This window comes from Zalophus californianus, chromosome 8, assembly GCF_009762305.2.
Source record: "Zalophus californianus isolate mZalCal1 chromosome 8, mZalCal1.pri.v2, whole genome shotgun sequence".
NCBI lineage: Eukaryota > Metazoa > Chordata > Mammalia > Carnivora > Otariidae > Zalophus > Zalophus californianus.
The window spans coordinates 131,054,391-131,074,556 of NC_045602.1; the positions used below are offsets into that span (position 1 = coordinate 131,054,391).

The window sequence follows — 20,166 nt, forward strand, 5'->3', positions numbered from 1 at the left end:
CTTCTCAAGGATCCCTCCTTAACCATGATCAAAAATTGTCCCTCCATTGGTTTTCCATCCCTCCATCCTGCATTAGGAGCTTCATGGTGCATATAAATCAAATCATCTTGTTTATATATTTGTTATGTGTTTTTTTCTTTCCTTGCAGAAAAACAAGGATCTGATCTGTCTTTACATCTCTATCCCTACCTTGTGGAACAGTGCCTGGCACGGAGCAGGTGACACCACTTGTGAACACACACACACACACACACACACACACACACACACACAGAGCCAATAAAGAAAACTTACAAGAGTATACTTAACGGTGAGATTTAAACTAGTTCTAGGGGGTGGGAGGTCTAGTTTGAGGCTTGGTTACTCTATCATTGAAGTAATGAGCAGTACTAGTAGCTAACACTAATGGATAAATATTATGTCCCAGGCAATATTCTAACCATTTATGTGTCTTAACAGTTTTATGAAGAATTAATATTATCACCCATCTTATAGATGAGAAAATAATTAGGAGATGAGTAACCTGAGTGAGGATACTAGTATAGTCTGCAATGCCCTCCCCAGGAGTGTAATTCTTGCTCTTCAACACAGTAACAGGCGGCTTCCACCATATTCCTCACCCACCAAAAATATAAAAAATTAAAAATGTTAAGAATAAAGCAAAAACCTGACTATACTAAAAAGGTTGAATTGTTTGGTTGCATTATTCTAGTACATCAGAGAAAAGAATCTAGCAAAACTAGCAACATTTCTATATGTGAATTTCCCCATCTCCTCGGATTGATTTTGGGAAGTTAGGACCCTGAGTCTGTACATGCCAGGGGAAATTGGGCACGGTGGGCTTCAAGCTACGGGGGATGGGGTGCTGACACCTTTCTGCTGTGTGGGGCTGAGTTTGCAGCAGTGGGGACAGCTCCCCACCTGACAGGGCAGCCAGGGCTCCTTCAAGTGAGGATTGGATCTAGTGAGAATGTGGCTTTACCGGGCAGCACCGCAAATGCATCCTATATTTGTTGCCAGGAAATCGTCATTGCCAATTACATGTACGTGAAACAAGACCTCATCCCTGACTTAAAGAGCTCTCAAGCCAGGAAAGCAGTGAAAACGGGCTGTCTCAAGGTGCAGCAAGGGGAATGCAAGGTGGGGGAGGAGATTCAGAGCCAACAGGACAGGTGCATCTGTCAGCAAATGTGGCCTGTCCATGACTTAATGAAAGGCATGTGGCATCAGGAGAAGATGCTCTTGCAAGGGCCTGGATGTGAGCCCTGGGGCGGGGGGTCGCATCTAGTCTTGGTTCCCATAGTAATCACTGAATGCTCACTTGGTCCCAAGTGTTTCCCATGTATAGACTCACTGTACTCAATGTACTATTGTTATCCCCATTTTCTAGATGAGAAAAATGAGGTTTATAGGGGTTCAACAATTTTTCCAAAATCACAGGAGAGATGAATGGAACTCAGGCAGATCCACCTCCAGGTCCAGGCTCATTACTGCTCTTGCTAGTACAGCCTCGAGTCAGTTTCATGCCCATTTTGTAAATGGAGAAAACAAGGCTTGGAGAAGAACAGTGACTTCTCTGGGATTTGAACCTGGATTTGAGCCCTTGTCTTTCTGGTGGAGAAGCCCATGGTCTGGTCATTGTCCTAGGACAGTAGCTATGGCCCCAGATCCACTTGACAGGGTATCTCTCTCTCTGGGATATCTCTCTCTAAATTACCTCTCTGGAAAGAGGTGGTGGGAACTGGTCTGGATTGGTTGGGTTTGAGAAGGAGAGGGGCACACATAGACCTTGTTGGATAGATCCAGCAAGATGTAAAGTCTGCCTGGATATGGACAAGGAGGCATATAGGAAAGGGGAAGTTTGGCCAGTGAGCACCTTGTATCATGGAAATAATATTTTGCAGAGGTGAAGGAGACGAGTGGAATGGTTGGGAGAATTAAAGCAATTTTATTAGTATTGTTATTCACCATAAATAACTTCAAGCGGGCGTTTGCCTCCCCAGAACCAGCTAGTAACTTCTGGGCAGCTGTCCCTTTTCTAGTGACAGGTCATACACAGTATTTCAAGTCCGAGGGCATAATATTTGATCACAAACCCTGACCTCTAGTCTTGAAGACATATGCTCTGAATTTTAAAAGCCTTCTTCCGGAAATATTTAAAGCTAACCATTTCATTAAATGAGTCCCAGATAGCCAGACAGTGTGACTGGGATAATATGGAATTATTTATGAAGATGACTTGTTCTGAGAAGATTATTGTGCGAAAGAGATGGAAATCCCACCTTTTCTCCGCATTCACTCACTGTGATTAGCGCCGATATATTTCAGATGCAGTGGAGACGGATAAAAGGTAAAGCGGCTTTGGGGCCACAGCTACCCCACCGTCCACCCAAATTGGGTGATGGGGCTTTGGTTGTTTTTACGTGGGATCCAGCTTTTGCTCAGGCAGCAGAACATTCTCATCTCATGATGCATTTTTGGATTTAAACTGACTCAATTCATCTTGCATAACTCAGATCTCTTTTTTGGGGGGCTGCTTAATTCTTTTTTTTTTTTTTTTAATCTCTCTACCTAACGTGGGGCTCAAATTCATGACCTCGAGATCAGGAGTCTCGTGCTCTACCAACTGAGCCAGCCAGGCGCCCTTGGGCTGCTTAATTCTTATCATTTATTTGGATGGAATTTTTAAGCATGTAAGCTTAAATAATGCTCACATGGATCAGGATAGAATCCATTTTGTTTTCCAAACCAAGAACTCTCTTTAATCTTACCTTGAAACTGAAAGGTTTGATCAATAGTGCTTTACACTGATGTTGGAATTAAATATTCACATATACACTTACTGGCTTCCCAGGCCTTAGAAGATCTGGCCCCTAGCTACCACTCCAGCTTCATCTCCTCTTTCTCTCTTGTCTCTGGGTTCCAGCCACATGACCTTCTTTCTCCTTCTTTAAAAGTGGAAAATTCTTTCTGCATATTCTACTTTTGGGGGCTGGAATACTCTTTCTTCCTGCCTCAACCTGATCTGTCCCAAATCATCTTTTCAGAGACAGGGTAATATTACCTCCTCCAGGAAGCCCTCCCTGATATCTTCCTCTTCCCCAAAGCTGGATCATTTTCTCCTGTTATAAATGATCATTGCACTAGTTTCTTCTCTTCTATAGAACTTACATCAATTAAAATCAAGTATGGGTATTTGTGTTATTATTTATGAATATTTATTTTCCTAATGGGCTACAAACTCCCTATGAGCAAGTTATCCATGGTATTGTTGGGCCTATAACAGTGATTGGCACATTTATAGTTGCTCCGTTATGATTTGGGAATGTTACAGAAAGGCAACTCAAGGTCTTCCGAACCCAAACTCTGAATTCTGATACTTAATTCTGAAGCTTACATAAAATTTCCACATTATTTTATGCAAGCATATCTTCTATCATTTTTCTCAATCTTAAAAAAATGAGTTTAATCAAATGATCTGAAACCTATTGAGATTCTCCTCTATTGCATAAAATCTGTTCATTAAAGGCATAATATGCCATTAAAATCAGAAAAAATTAATTATGGCAACATTACCCAAAGTGTGCTTTGTGGAGCACTAGTTTTGTTGGATATTAGCGGAAAGAGAGTCACATGATCAAGGGCAACTGGGAAATTAACAAAAAAAAAAGTTAAATTTTGTTTGTTTTAGTGACGGACTTCTGGTGCCTTAAATATGCTAATGTGCATTCTTATAGCTGAAGAGGAGGGTTTAAAGGGAAGTGTTTTCTCAACATGCTTGACCACAGAGAATCACCTGGTCACGGACTGTCTCTTGTAAATGGTGATGCGCGTAAGAAGAGGCAGGTCAATATTTCATGTTTCTACCTACTTTAGGAGAAGGAACTGCATTGATCTTTTGGAGAAACTGCTTTCCCCACAAACCAAATTTTAGGAACGGTGCTCCCTTCCTTGCATTGACAAGCAACTCCCAGTTAAGCACCAGCTCTGTTTTTTTTTTTTTTTATTATGTTAATCACCATACATTACATCATTAGTTTTTGATGTAGTGCTCCATGATTCATTGTTTGCATATAACACCCAAGCACCAGCTCTGTTTTATGGTTTGAACATCAATAACTCTCATTAGAACGGAGGGCTGGAGTTCCCATTGTCACATTCCACATCAAGCTCTCACTGGGAGTGGGGAAGGGCAGCGAGCTTAGGGATATTTAAGAAGCGAAATTAGGGTGTCAAATGACACTATTGATGGGGGAATAGAAGCAAGGAGAAGCAATATTCCTATCTGGGAAAATAATCAGGCTCTGAAATATAGCCTCAAAAATGGACAATCGAGAAAAACTTGCAGGAGTTAGCTTCTAGCAGGAGACAAATAATGCAGATCAAGTTGAGAGCTTATGTTAGCATGGGTTCTGATAAAAAAACAAATGACTTCAAAATAGTTCAAGCCTGAAACCCACAAGAATATGGGCTCTGCCCATATGTACTTGTTAACCCCCTTGTGGATAATATTTTTGTTATATTTAATGACTGTAGGGTGTGACTCGTGAATTTGATGGTAAACAGGGTGGTTTTGTAGCCCTGGGTAGTTTTAATCATCTAAGCAGAAAGGGGGGACATTTAGGGTACGAAAACGACATGAATTTTATAATAAAAAGAGCAGAAGAGTTTGGTGGATGGGGGTTTAAGTAACTCTGTAGAATACAGAGTTAAACAGATTACCATATGTTCCCTTCAGGAGCATTTGAAAAATGAAGACCAAATGTGTTTTATAGAACGATGTTCTTCATAATGCAGATAGCCACTGATTTGAAGCTGCAGCTAAAATAAATATGATACCTTTTGGGTGCTATTCCCAGACACTAGTGACCTATCAATTTCCCTATCTCGGGGAGAGAGAACCAGAGGATGACATCTCCCTCCCAGAAGAGTGGTTGATATATGTTAAGTGGCTACATCTCTGCTTCTGATTATTAATTGTGGCTAATATAGAGCAAGCAGATGTCCCCAGACTATGCAGATGCTCCTTGGAACAGGGAGGTCTTTGGGCATCGTGGAAAGAAGCTCCAGATCTGGGTCTCTGGCTCCACTGGTATACCTTGAGGCCAAACATGCTTAAGCTTCAGAGATGCTCACATTTCAGGCCCTGGGAGGGGTCCTTCTAATATGTTGTCATGGTGCTATGTATCTATAACATCTGTGCAAGTGAAATGTTTGAGGTGCAGTTGGTTAAGAGGCTGTTTTTTTCCTCTCAAACCCCCCCCCCCCCGCCTCGACCATACTTACCTTTGAGTGGAGTGGCATCACAATGACCATTGGCACTTTAAGGTCTGGTTATAGGAAATTTGATTGGAGGACAGACTTCTTTGGGGTTTGATATGATATCTTTATGTGCTTCTCTGTCACCTCATTTATATCATCAAGGTCTTGCTAGTATCCTGGTTTGGAATGACTCCTAGAAACAGTCCTACACCCACTGTGTCAGTGAACCCGATGCTGTGGTGGGAAGGTGCAAGGTCAGTGGCAGCCCTGTGATGTGAGTATATCCTAAGGTGTCTGCACACCCAATGGTCAGTAGAAGAGAAACGTGGTTATGAATGTAAGGAGCCACAAGCTAGTCTGTGGAAAATTCTTCTGAGCATCAGATATGTACACTAGTCAGTAGAGGATCTGATTCTCGTCAACAGTCCAGTTGGAAGTTCTGTTCTCTTGGGAGTATACTCAGTCAGCAGACACAATTATAAATGCACCCTACGTTATTTTTTCTTTTTTCATGGATATTAAAAAGAGAACTATCATAATGCCACTGTTTAAATTTCTTGCTAATAGGACACAGAACACCAGCATAGATGAGATACCATAAAACTCAGAATACACATAAAATAAGGACATCGGTGACAAATTATAACTGGGAGTTGTTAATTCAAAGAGTGTTTCAGGTTTGTCATTACAGGAAAAACCTGGAATTTCCCTGAAATCCTACAGCTCATGTAGGAAAGCAACTTGATGGAGGCTTCCCCAAAATTGATAACTATCCTAAAAATGTATATGACTTTGCCTCTAATGAGTTATAAAACTCACATAAACATTTATAAACCACCAATAATAGAAAAAGTTCTGATCAACCGTGCTGGGGAAGGACTAAGTTATTTTTCTATTTTCTCTATAGAAAGATATTTTATAAAATCTCAGTCATGACAAGATAATCAAAGAGTGTGATGCAAAAAATGTAGGAAAAATATTTTAGAGATGTCAGGCGGTTAATAAAAGATGGAGTTACTTTTCTAGATTTTGCAGTGTTAGCTTTTTAAAGTTTGTCATTTGGCTCCATTATTTTCTCATCCCAAATAAATATTCATTTTCTTATCTAATTTTGTATCAGCAATCTGGATTTCTTTTTTAAAGGAGAATCCAAACTGAGTAAGTTTTACGATCAACAGAGCCTAAACTACCCTGCATAGCCATGTGACACGAATCAGCCACGTTGGCCTCAGTTTCCTCACTTGTAAAATGGTCAGTAATAACACCAGCAGAGTGGTTGTGAAGAGATCATCAAAAGGCGAAGGCATAGGAAAGGGCTTACATAACAAAATTCATGAACCCAGAGTCTGCAAAAACTGGGAACAAGACCTAAGGTGCCAGGTCCCCCCATGTCCTCATCCAGTTGCTCAACACCAAGGTAGAATTTGCTGTGACATCTGTATGGTTCTCCCGGTATTAGCCCACCACAGGGCACACGGGATCATCTCCAGGGTCTTAGAGAGTTGTATTAGCAGAGCTGGGGAGAGAATTCCTTGGTAGTTGTCTGCAACTTCTCTCTTCTTTCCTCATTGCCCCACCTTGCATTTTTCTGAGAAACAGAAGGTGGGAATGACGCAGGTGTTACCCTCCTGCTGCTTCTGTGGTTTCTTCTGGAAAGCATAGCCATGGAAGATTGGGGTTTGCATGGCAGTATCAAAAGCAGTCCCAGGATGCAGATGCTGGTTGTGTGGGGGTCAAGAGGCAGACTGCAGAGCCTCTGTGTTATTGCTGGGGCCAATATGGCAGGCGTGGCTCTGGAGCCGGCCATCATGGAAGCAGCGCCTTAACCCTGAGTCAGGAAGTGGGTTTGAAGCCAATCGTTCCAGTGGCGGCTTCCCAGTTCTCCCTATTCCTGATGTTTGTGAGTTGGTTCTGCAGTGCAAATCCAGAAGTCATTCCTAGAAGGTGCCCCTCCACTCTGCCAACAATTGTTAAGTGCTTCCATGTATGAATATTTTGTGTGCTCAAAGCTGGACTGATACGGGATGACACACAGAGAGTTCTAGTGAGGTACGCAGAGCTTTCCCCTACCATAGTGAAAAGTGGAGAGAATCAGAAAGTTATTTTCATCCAAATATGGCCCCGAAGCGCCAGGGGGTTGCTGATGGGGCCTTGCATTTTGTGGTGAGGAGGTAATTTTAACTCTCATGATCAAGACTGACTAAGGACATATCATTGCTTTTCCATGTAGATAAGTAACAATGACTGGTGGGTGATCAGAAACCCAATCTCTGGAATTTAAGTCTCAACCTCAAGGAAAGGGAGGAGGTGAGACCCTGAATCAATTAAGTTTCTATCACCTGGATAAAAAAGTCTTGACAATGAAATTAAGTTTAGAGATAGAAAGATAAATTTTGCACTCCTGAGTATAGACACTGCCATCAACCATCTGGAGGATCAAAGCTGCCATATGTCAAGTATTAACACATGCCAGTTACCATGCTTTGCCTGCCTTAAATTTGAACATTCCGCTTGCTCCTCACAGAGACCTGGTGAGGTGGGGCTACTTTCATTTCCATTTAACACCTTCGGAAGGGAGCCGTAATGCAGGTAGGTTACCTGATGACCCGCAGCTAATAAGGGACCTAGTCAGAATTCCGACTTAGGCTTTGCATCAAGAGCAATAGGGAGAACATTTCAGGGGGAAGAGAAGTATAAGAAAAAGATTTGGAAAGGGGAGGGGGGTCGGTTGATTCTTGAATGGTCATGGACAATATGATCCTAGATCCCCATGCATGGGGAAGGATGCTGAACTCCCTAAGAGAACCCTTAAGTGAGAAGACACACATTTTTTTTTTTTTTTTTGAATGAGCATGGCCTCAGGTGCCCTCTGCCCCTAGTTGCCGGGGTCATGATGGCTGTTGTGCAGGTCCCTTTGTTCCTATCTGTTTCCATGTCAGTACTCCGAAGAATCCAGAGTGAGCAGGACTGTCCAGGAGCAAATGGGTCCTCCTCACATCCACCTGTTTCCTTGGGCATCAGAGCTCAGAGAGCTACCCTTCAAATGGCAGTGGAGAAAAATGGGGCATTTTCCCCTTTCAGGAGCCACAAGCAGATGCAGCTGGGAGAACTTTGCCTCCCAGTGGGCGTCTAGAGTGGCTACTGCACCACGATGGCTGTAGAGGCAAGAAACAGAACAAAGGCGAGGCCCCTCGAAGTATCCTTCCTACTTCTGGGTCATGCCCAGGAAAGGCCCTGGGCTCAGCTGTCACTTCCTCTCTTTCTTGTGCCCCCTCAGCCTGTGTTTCACTCACCGTCCCACACGTTTGCTCATTTTTTTGCTCCTTTTTGCCTTCTCTGCCGGAGTGTGCGCAGTGCTGCGTATAACACCACGGGCTCTACCTGGATTTGAATCCCAGATCAAACACTTACTGGTGATAACAGCCTTGGATGAAGATCGTCCCTTTCCATATCCTCACCTGTAAAACGGGATGGTTTTTTACTTGCAGAGCTATTATGAAGATTCCATGAGTTTAATACAGATCAAGTGCTTAAAACACCACCTGGAGCATAGTAAAACTCATGGAATCTTACGGGTTTTTTTCTCCTTCGTTTTCAAACTACGTGTTCCCAAGCCTCACACCTATATACCAATTTCATGACTTTTGCCATATCCAGCACCTTCTATAATAGTACTGTGTTTGCTTAATTTTTTTTAACTTAAATTGTCCTAAGTCATAATATCAATGATATAAAGGAATTAATGTGCAGGTTAATTTTTTTCCTAACGTCTTTTTGTTTGTTCCATAGCTGCTAAAATTTAAAAGTTAGTTTACATATTCTGAAAAATTATCTTGTGTACCACCCATGGGGTGGGCACTACACTTTAGGAAATCTTGCGTGAATAATTTTTTTTTCACATTGACTTCTTTTATGAACTCACTGATTTACTAATTCCCCTAGTTATCCATCCAATTACTCACTGAGTCATTCATGACCGGAATTGTTTACAATAGCCATTTACCATGTAGCTTGTATGCTCAGGCCCTATGCTGGACAAGGAAGGGAGGCAGATACCTCCCAGTCCTTGCCCTGGGGAGCTGGCCATCCAACAGGGGAGGGAGCCAGCCATGCAAACAAGCAATCGCAGCATAATATTGCAAGCCCCTAAGAGAGGTGTGCTGTGCGGGAGAAGTGATGGGGGCCTGGGGGAGTCAAGGCTCCTGCAGCCAGATGATTCTCTGAGGACACAGACTCAGCCTCCTTGCTCCTGCCAAAACAACAGTGGTCATGATGCAATAGTTTCTGGTTGTTGTCAAGTGGTGTGAATGTCAGCGAGCAAAGGCTTCGGTGAGGGGTTAGACAACAGAGAAAATGCAGGTGGAAAGGATTCTGGCTAAAAAAATGGAGATATTTCAGCCAGTCTTTCCTCCCTCCCTCCCTCCCTCCTTCCATCCCTCCTTCCCTTCCTCCCTCCCTTCCTTCCTTCCTTCCACATGTATTTATTGAGCACCTACTATGCGCTCAAGTTTGAGAACATAGTCTCTGCCATCATGGAGTTGAAAAGCTCCTGTGGGGGCCAGATGTTATGATACAATCATACAGAAAAAAATTTACTTATAACTGTGACAGTTGCCAGGGAGAACATGGATAGGGTTATGAGAGCATCTAGAAAACTCAAGGTAAAATAGAGAGTTAAAGGTGTCAACCTGGAGAAAGTGAAATGCAAGGGCAGGAAGATCCATGGAATGAGGAGGAACCGGCCGAGGCATGGGTTTGCGGGCGGTAGAGTGGGACAAGCTGTGTTACCGGCAGAGGCACCTCAGCACGCCGGAGGGCTGGGGATGGAATGAGATCCACGGCTTTGAGAAAGGCAGAGACCTCCTCTTTGCTGGATGTTAGTGAAAGACTTGGAAGGAGGGAAGCAGGAGGTGAGGCTGGAGGGGTACAGGCTGTTCAAGATCACCTGGGATGTTGTAGGCAATGCATTGCCCATCTCTAGCCTCACTGTAAGGAGAAAAAGTGCGAAGATTTTCGGCAGGGGAACTCCCAACTCGATTTACATTGGGAAACTCACTCTCAGCTGCAGTGTGGAGAATGCACTGGCCAGGGCATGCACTTGGGCTGTGTCCTCAAATCAAGGGGAGGAAGAGTGAAAAAGAAGGGTGTTCGAAGTGGTGAAACAGGGTAGAAAAAATTCTGAACGGATTCTCTAAATGAATTAATTGCCAAGGCGATCCCCGGGGGACCCAGCAGGGCGAGGGCACTGTGGAAACCAATGTCACAGTAATATTTAAAGTTCCCTTTGAACTCCATGCTGCGGGAAGAGTATGGGCTTTGGAGCAAAGCAGACGGGGGTTCACAGCCTGCCCCTATGTCTTTGGCTGTTTGACCTTGACTTCCCGATCCCGCATTTCATCATGTATAGAACGGACATAATTACCCTACTGTCCACGTAGCGCCATTGTAAGGCTTAGACAAAGAATATGTGGACTTTCTGGCACATAGTAGGTGCTCAGTAAAGTGTACTGTGTAAGTAGTGCTGTGTCACGTTCTGTTTTCTGTAGATGCTGAAGGGACTCCAGGTCTCATATCATTTCCAACGAATTCTAGAGAAGCAGCCGTACTGTAAAAGTATTCTTTCTGATATGCAGCACATTATAGTAAATGGCATTATTCATGGATGTGTCAAAGCCATAAAATAGGAGATTTTGAAGCAATCACAGCTGTGCATGATTAATATTTTCATCCCAAGTTGCCACGGAGGTAGCAAGGCTATGTTAATTATTACATGCCTGAGCCTAGTACTGTGGGCTTCTTCCCCAAGTGCCTGTTAATTTGCTCATATGCTGTGCAGCGAATGGGACGAGGGAACGCTCCCCTCGGAAAACACAGTGGATATCCGGCAGTCCTCCTGTCCTCAGTAACTGCTTTATACTTCTGCAGGAGGGGGAAAAAAAAAAATCTCCAAATCCGACAACAATGATGGGTTTTAAGCAGAAATGCTCAAGAAATACTTTATAAAAGATGGTTCTGAGCTTTCCTTTTTGTTTGCAGTCGATTTATCTTTTTCTTAAATTTCTCTTGAACATTTTAGATGCACTGAAATCATGAATACCTCATATGCAAATACTATCATCTCTTAAATTGTTTTCCATCGGTATTAAAATTTAAATTTCTCGAGTCATCTCTGTATTATTATTTAAAGTGTATTTCACATATATCAACTGTTTTCTTTTGTGTTTTAGATGCAAAGAAAGCAACTCTACCTCCCTGTAAATATTTGTTTAGCCTTCTGGTGTTGTATCTCTTTATTTTGAGGACATTAGTTTCATATCTTTACCTCTAAAATCCCTTTTAAAAATATAGGTAGATTTTTAAAAATTAAAGGAAAAAAAAAAACAGGGCCAAGAGCTATGCGCTCATCTTCAAGGTGAATGTGTGAATTTCTCTAAACCCTGCTGTGCTCTTATACACTGAACCAATTCCTCCTGCAATCTCCCTAAATCTCTCTACTCATGATTTCATGAGGATCAGTCTCTGTTGAAAAATCTAGTTGAAGCTGCCTGGCAGTCTGAGAAGAGGAAGATCTATTAATTTCATCATTTGTATGAATCATGTCTCAATGATCTCAGCAGAGAAAATGTGTTACCCATTTAAATCTCATCATTACATATTATATAATAATTACTGCTAATTCCAGTTTGGATGGGCCATGGTTTGGCTTTCCATCTCCTGTTCTTAAAAGTGGAGGGTAGGGTGACCTCACCGAATTGAGCCCCTCCAGCTTTTGTGCCTTCTTGCACCTTCCTCATTTCGGCCTTAATCGCATCAAGCGTCTAGCCAACTTAAAGTCTGTTTTGTGCTCCTAATTAGTATTCATTTTGTGAACGTAGAGTTCACCCTCAGCACAGAACGGAGCCTCATGTTAATCACTGCTGTGTCTTCCTCCCTTTGCCTCTGATCTGTCGGCATCGTGCGGTGTGTCCCATGCCTTTTTTTTTGCCCTTACCAGCCAAATGGGCACCTCCACACCGCGCTGTGTCAGAATTAGAAACTTTGGACGGATCTGTAATCACGCCATTCTCATCAACTCTGTGCATGTTACTCATTTCATTTCCACATTCGAACCGTTAATATGCCTTAATTTCTCTCACTTTGTGAATATTTAATTCCTCCCTTTTCAACATCATTTTTAGGTTGTGTGAATCATTTTCAAAGCCTTTGCTCTTCTCCCCGCACTATCATCTGCATATTTTATGAAATGGCACGGTTGAGTCTCGGAGGGCTCTTGATAAAAATGAAGCTGGCAGCCTGCTCATTAGCTGTTTACCTGGAGCTGTGTGAGTCCCCGATAATGGCGCGCTCCCATTTGGATTCGAATTAGGATTCTCTGACAAATAGCAACCAGAAGCCTTCTCAGGGACACTGCTCACCCGCCTTGCCCTGCCCTTCTCTCTTCCGTCGCTAGAGTTTCTGGGAAACTTGCTGCCGGGGGCTGTCCTAGGGAGTGTTACACCCTGGCTTCAGAGGCAGCTTAATTTTTGAAGAGGAAAAACAAAAGGTTTCGCAAATTAACACCTCCATGGAGAGTGAGATTCCCCTGAAAGGACAGGTTCTAAAGGTCAGGTTATTTGACCTTCTGGAGTTTTGCAGATTCCAGAAGCCAGTTCTCTGCTTTCACCAGGTGACCAATGCCCCTGTTTCGTCCAGGGCTGAGGTTTCCTGGGGCAAGGGGCCAGTGGCTTTGAAATCAGGAAAATTCTAGGCGAACGAGGATGAAGTGGTCACCCTCCCCTTGACTACCCTCCAGGACTAGGGTAACGCTCTGGGCCTTGAAAGCAGCTGGGACGGTCAAAGGATTGGAGAGACGAGCCTTTTCTATGTCTACTAAGAGGCTGAGGGAAGGGCACAGGCCACAGACCTGCGCTCCAGGAGCTTGCCTTGAACACTTAAACTATTTCTGTTGGCTGATACCCTGCATTTAAAAATCAAGACATTCCTATATAAAAATTCAGGATTTTCACTTCTCTTGAAAAACCAAAGACCATGGCTATACTGTGTCCCCATTCTTTAGGGGAATGACTGATCAGCTGGAGATCAACTGTGACGGTCTCTGTAGGTGGGGCACCTGCTTTCCAGTTTTATAATGTTTTATAATGCTCGCCGGCCGGCTGCGTTAGGTCTGCCTACCAGTCCAGTCTCAGTCTGCATTTGACCAGGTAACCCTGGGTAAAACTGAGGGTTGGCTTTGCGGCAGATTCAAGTCCCAGTTCTGTCATCTGAGCTGGCTGACTTTGGTCAGGATAAGTAAACACCCTGGGTCTCAGTTTTCTCATCTGTACCTCGGGTGTAATAGAAGTATACTAGTATAATATGTAGTAAAGAGTAAGTTAAAGAAGATATGTACGTTGAGGAAACGTACAGAAACAGCCTCGCAATGGCCCGGTACAAGTAAGTGTTCATTAAGAGTGCTTGTTCTTTTACTTCTTGTTCTATTATCATTGGTTTTATAGAAAATTAAACTGGAATCCAGAATTGCCTGGTGAACGACTTAGAATAGAAGTAGAAACTGTGTGAGAAGGGCTTATGATTGGCATTAAGGAGAGTTATTTTTTAATGTCTATAGGAACCAACCATTGAGATGTTGCCCATGCAGCGGCAGCTGACCACCTGCACCATTAATGAATGATACCGCTGACTGTGGCCAGGAAACGGAACATTCCATTCTCCACGTACAGGTAATCTTGTGTTCCTCCTTGCATTAGCAAATCCTCTCACACCTTTTTGAATTCAACAAACCTATACTTTTTATACAAAGTGAATTTCTTTGTAGTAGAATCTGTTTCCTAAAGATTTTCTCCTGTTGAAATGGTTTTATGCTATCGTAGCCTTGTGACACTGGGGATTTTTATCACCGGGCAAAAATGATATACTCTTAATACCTTGGATTTACGTAGCAGTTTTCTTCTAGAGAGTTCAAAGTACTAGCTGGTCCTTGAAGAAATGGTATTTGATATTAGTGACGAAGATGTTATACCACAGGAAATGACGGTCTATCTTTAAACGTTCCCCCCCGCCCCCCCGCTTTGAAAAGAGACTCTTGTAATACTACAGGCTCAGAGCTTTTGTAAGGAGATAATTTGGGCATCTCTGTGGTTTGGTGAAAAGTATTTTTGATTCTGAGTTATTAGGACCTAGGTTTGAATCTCTGATTTGTCCTGGAGCTGTCTGGGCTTGGCATCCACAAAAATAGGCAGAATTTTAAAGAGAGTTAAATAAAGGGACAATCTGCGAAGCTGTGAGCAGGTATAGGTAAACCACCAGAATGGTGGGGTCCCTGAGGGCTACTCACACAGAGGCTCTTTTATGACCCCTGTGCCTCAGAGGCAAGAGGAAAGAGAGACAGGTAGACTCAGGAGACCAAGGGCCATGGGGAGATGACCACCTTATCCCAAGAAGATCCTGGTCCACTCAGGTAGGGAGCCGAAGGAAAACAGACTGAGATCACTGTCTCTCTTTTTCCCTTCAGTTTCCTGGTGGAGTTCCTCATTGGCCAAATCCAACCAGAAGCTTTGGGAAGAAACCTTTGTAGCAGTGTGTACTGCTTAGTTTCCCAGGGCGCTGCAAGCACAGAGCCCGTATAAAAGGAATCTGAAAGGAACAAGCATAATCAGCTATGATCCTGAGCCAGTCTTTTAATGTCTCCGAGTTTCCTTCTTAGAAGCAAGCTAGAGCCGCGTGCATAATACCTACCTCAGAGTGTTATGTGAGGACAAAGTGACATCACACGCACAATCTCCACTCTCATGCAGTGGGTCCTCATTTGAAGGATGAAATAGGCTGGTGCTTTGCATGTGGCCATTTCATCTGTGAGGCAACACAAGCCAAGGGCTTGGGTGCTAGTTTTCTGAAGCTCTACGAAGATCTTTGAGCCCTGAAAATACAAATCATGGTTTTAAAATATAAAACATAACTCAATAACAATAGATAAATCCTTTATCAATTTTATATGAAGCATAATAATGTTGTGAATTATTCACATTTGTCAGTGAATCAAGCAGTAACCAACTCTTATTTAGTTCTATACAAGCTTATTTTAAGTGGGATGTGTTCGATACATCTATCTGGGATGTATAGAGTTCTCAGTCTGTTTCACATACTGGTTTTCCTGGGGAAGATTATATTTTAAAAGGTTTATGTTTACTATCATCTCAACGTTGGTGACGGAGTAATCAAATAGCAGAGCAAGAAGGGACTTGGGAGAATATGGAGACCAGGCAGAAGTGAAAAAAAAAAAAAAACTAAAAAAAAAAAAAGCAAACCCTACAACTGGTAGCCCCTAGATCATACTCAATCCCATGATCCTTTGACATATAAATTATGTCTTACAAAATTTTAAACTTAAAAATTCTAAATAGAATTAATGTTAAAAGAATAAAAAACGATACTTCACTGATTCTAAAAACTTTTTTTTCTTTTACATCTTAACTTCTCAGAAATTAATACGCATTTTAAGTGATGCCATCTTAGACTTAGTGAATACAGGGTAACTAACGTTTAAACATCATGACATTTTGCATAGAAACTTGCAGTTTCTGTCTAAAGGTTGAAAGCTCTCTCAAACCTCCTCCTAGGCACCCTGCATGGCAAATGTAGTGAAACAGAGTAGTTCTGAGCTCTTGAGAGGGCCCTCAGACCCACCCTGTCCTTTCTCACCTCTTCTTTGCTCATTGGAGTTGGAGGAACCTAGTCTAGTGGCTCTAGATTTGGGCTTCCTGGACATGGAAAAGCCTTATAGGGAGGAATGGAGATGCATGGACTAATTTTAATACTCTACAGTATTAATGGGCATCTTACCCAGAGTAAAGCAACAAATCAAGTTGTTGGTTCACTTGAGTGTAATAATAATCGTTACCTCCTACTCAAAAGTTGTGATTGTCAGGTGATGAGCAAATAGCAATAATAGTAATAAGATAAGGGGTGAGGGATGATAGGTCTGATACATAGTAAATGCACTGTGATTGTGTGGATCTCTTGGGATGAAAGAGAAGGGGGAGGGAAGAAGGGAGTCATTGGCAGTGGAAACTTTAAGGAAATGTCACTCCAGAGACAGTTAGTGACTTGTCCAAAAAATCACATGCCTAGCCAGGAAGTGGCAAGTTTTCTTGGCTCTTAGTCCAGTATCCTTTGCTTTCAAACTGCATTCTAACTTGGCAGTCAAACTAATGGAAAAAAATATATTCAAACTGCATAAGCAAATACTCTCTAGCAAAATGACTTTCAGAGAGATTTTCCTGCTTTTGTCCAGGTACATGCCAGCAAAAGATTTGAATAAAAATAGCTATGCTATATTGTTTATGTACAGTATTCCTAATATATATTTGGGGACATTAGGGTTTTGCACCAGGATTATTATTTCTCTTATAAGATCCTTCCTATATTATATTTAACTTTTATATGATAATATAAATGGTATATTGGAGATAATAGATCACTCTTATCTTAATTTCCATATCTGGAAATTTGGGGTTACAATAAATTATTTTGTGATGGTAACCAGAGATGTGGACATAATATATGCAGATACTTTTAAAACTCCATGAGTGATGGGGTGCCTGGGTGGCACAGTCGGTTAAGCATCTGACTCTTGGTTTCAGCTCAGGTCATGATCTCAGGGGCGTGAGATCGAGCCGCTCATCATGGAGGGGTGGGGCTGAGCACAAAGCCTGCTTGAGACTCTCTCTCCCTCTCCCTCTGCCCCTCCCCCTTCTCTTTCTCGCTCAAATAAATAAATGAATCTTAAGAAAAACTTCCATGGGTGAGAGGCACATTATAAATGTGAAGAATGATTCAGTATTATTTTTGAAAAAAAGAATAAACCATCCAATCTTGCAAATGAAAGATAATTCTGCAGAGGATGTCTCTATGTCACCTTTCTGGTGTTAAATACTTCAAGTGAAGAAGCTTCTGGGCCTCTGCTTGTATGACTGTTCACAATCTAATTGATCTCACTGTCTGAATTGTCTTTTCTTAATTTCACCGCATTACTCATTTACTGCGCTCGCTGTTCAGATATCTGTGAGAGGTAGCAGGGTTCCCCCCCAATCTTAGTCAATTAGACAAGCTATTGTTTCTGATTAAGATATCATATCCCAGAGAATAATAGCAATTAGAGTTGGAACAGGGACCCTGTGGGTCGTTCAGTCCACTCCCCTGCCAGCTCAGGAAAGTGTTTTACATTACACTGTAGTTTTGTGTGGTTTTCTTGATGTTGGTTTTAAAAAATCCAAGCACCTGTCGGTGTTAATTATACCCCTGTCCTGCATCCCTACCATGACTTAATCTTACTACTTTGCTTTGCTGATTCTCATAAATTGACATTGAATGATGGCTTCATGATGATATCATCTCATCAAAGGACAGGGACATGGTTTTGAGCAGAGAAAGAAGTGGTTGTTTCATTTGCTTTTTTTTTTTTTTTTTTTTTATGGGGGCGGGTGGGTGGGAAGTTGGAAGTGAATTTTATTCAAGTATATTCATTTGCCAGGGCAACCGAGCTTCAGAATGCCTGGAACGTAGTAGGTCAATTTTTCGTTGACTATTCTTTTTTTTTTTTTTTTTTAAGATTGTATTTGTTTGCTAGAGAGAGAGCGAGAGTACAAGCAGGGGGAGCGGCAGGCAGAGGGAGAAGCAGGCTCCCCGCCGAGCAGGGAGCCCGATGTGGGACTCGATCCCAGGACCCTGGGATCATGACCCGAGCCGAAGGCAGCCACTTAACTGACTGAGCCACCCAGGTGTCCCGACTATTTTTTTTTAAATCAGGTAAATCCATTATCAGGGTTAATCTCTCGGTGTAGAGAATGGTGTCCATAAGAAAGAAGCTCAAATTTCTTAAAAGCTTCTTTGATTCAGTTCTTCCTTTGCATGGGGTTCGGGAGAATGGTTTCAGTAGGGGAAAATGACCCTGAGTGTGGTTAATATGAGAAGAGATGATGATAAAATGATGATGATGATGATGAGGAGGAGGCGGAGGATGATGATGCACTTTTGAGCACTTACTGTGTGCTAAACACTGCACAAAGTACTCTACAGGCATTATCTCATTTAATCCTCACTGCTACCCAGAGCTAAGGACCAAAATTACCCTCAAGTGAAAAAGAGGCAGAGAAGTGATAAAACCTGCCAAGGTCAGTATGCTGGTAAGTTATGGAGCTAAGATAATAATAACAATGACAATTATATTGATATAATATTTAATAATTATAATTAATAATATTTAATAATGATGATAATAATTGGAAGCCCTTTCCACCATCAAGGTGGCAATCTGAATGGGAAACAGGGCCGTGGTCATTTTTTTTTTTTTTTTTGAGCGTGGGGTTTTCCAAACCTGTTACAGCCTCCTAATGACCCCTCCATTTATTGTAGGTACCATTTGCCATTAAATATTGTATTTGTTGAAATCATCTTATGTAGATCTACCCCAACGGATTTAGAAAATACATATTTTGAACAGTATCACTAATTTTGTTGCTTTTTCGGTCATTTTACAAATAATGCAAGCACATTATTTGTTTTAAATTAAAAACAGTACAGGAGGGAATGAAATGATAAAAATGGCCCCTTTCCCTGCCAGTCTTCAGCCTCTGTTCCAACTCCTAGATGTATGACCTGCCAACAGTTCCTTTTGTCTTCTTTCTGAAAGGTGTTATAAATATTAAAGTCACTTAAGTTTCATGCATGTTTTTTTTTAACCCAAGCAGGATGACACAATGCATATTGTGCTATGTTATTTTTCTATCTTAATACATAATAGCAATAATGCAAAAATAGTGGGTCTAATATTCATTAGATACTGTTTTAAGCTCTTTATACGGATTAACCCATTTAATCCTCATGACGACTCTATGAGATGTGCATAGTCCTGTGTCCATTTGACACACAAGAAAACAGGGACAGAGGGGTTAGCAAACTGTTCAAGGACGGAGCTACTAAAGCGATGAAGCTGGAATTTAATTATGCCTTGGAGATCAAGACCAAATTAAATTCTAGTAATATTTAAGATTCTCTACCTATCTTCCTCCCTTCCATGGTTTTATAATTTTTTGAGAAAGTCATCCATGCATTAGAGAAATGTCCAGGACTTGTGCCATCCTCTGGCCCTGTTGGTCTCCACTACAAATAGGTTATTTCATCTGGTGTTTGGGGATCCTGTTCTGGAATCTCCTTCTTATCTCTAGCATTTCTGCATTCTTTGTCCATTCTCTACATCTTAGCATTACCCTGTGCTCCTTGGGAGCTCAGGAACTCTTGGCTGGTTTCCTCCTACTGTACTGATACAGTCAGTGCTCTATGACACTGTCCTTAGAACCCAGCCTCTGGACATGTCTCTCAGCCCTTGCTAATAGACGACTTGGGTGCCATGTTGGTTTCTCTGGCACCATGTTTGTTTCTCTGGTGCCATGTTTCTGTAGCATTATGCTGAATGGGAGAGGACCTTCTCGAAGAGGCTTATAAGCTGACTGGGCTATGCCAGAGGAAGTGAGTTACAAGTCCTCATGACCCACAATTTTTCCACATCTATCTGAGCATTTGTTTCACACCCAACTTCTCCCACTAAAGGTTGTTCTTTAGGACGGGAGAAAGGCCAGGGCTTCTCCTTAGGTACCCCCCAATGACTTTACTGTTCTCTAAAACTCTTCTCCCTTTACAAAGACTTTGTAATTTTTTAAAGAAATTTTCTTTACCAGGTTGGAATAAGACTACAACATCATCATATATCTGCCCCTATTTTTTTGCTTTATTTATGAAACAGTGTTTACATAGTCTTCTAAGCTCTTCCATTGATATTTGGAATTCTGATAAAACCTCTTTTTCCCCCCCTCTGAACCAAGCCTCGTTCTTGAAAATCAAGAGTACTTT

The 20,166-nt window shown here is 42.0% G+C and overlaps 1 non-coding gene across 1 annotated transcript; it reads right to left on the minus strand.

The window, feature by feature from the left end:
- Positions 1 to 2,568: 2,568 nt before the first annotated feature.
- TRNAR-CCU lies at positions 2,569 to 2,641 on the minus strand. The gene has a single exon. It is a non-coding gene; the product is annotated as a tRNA-Arg (tRNA).
- Positions 2,642 to 20,166: the final 17,525 nt, after the last annotated feature.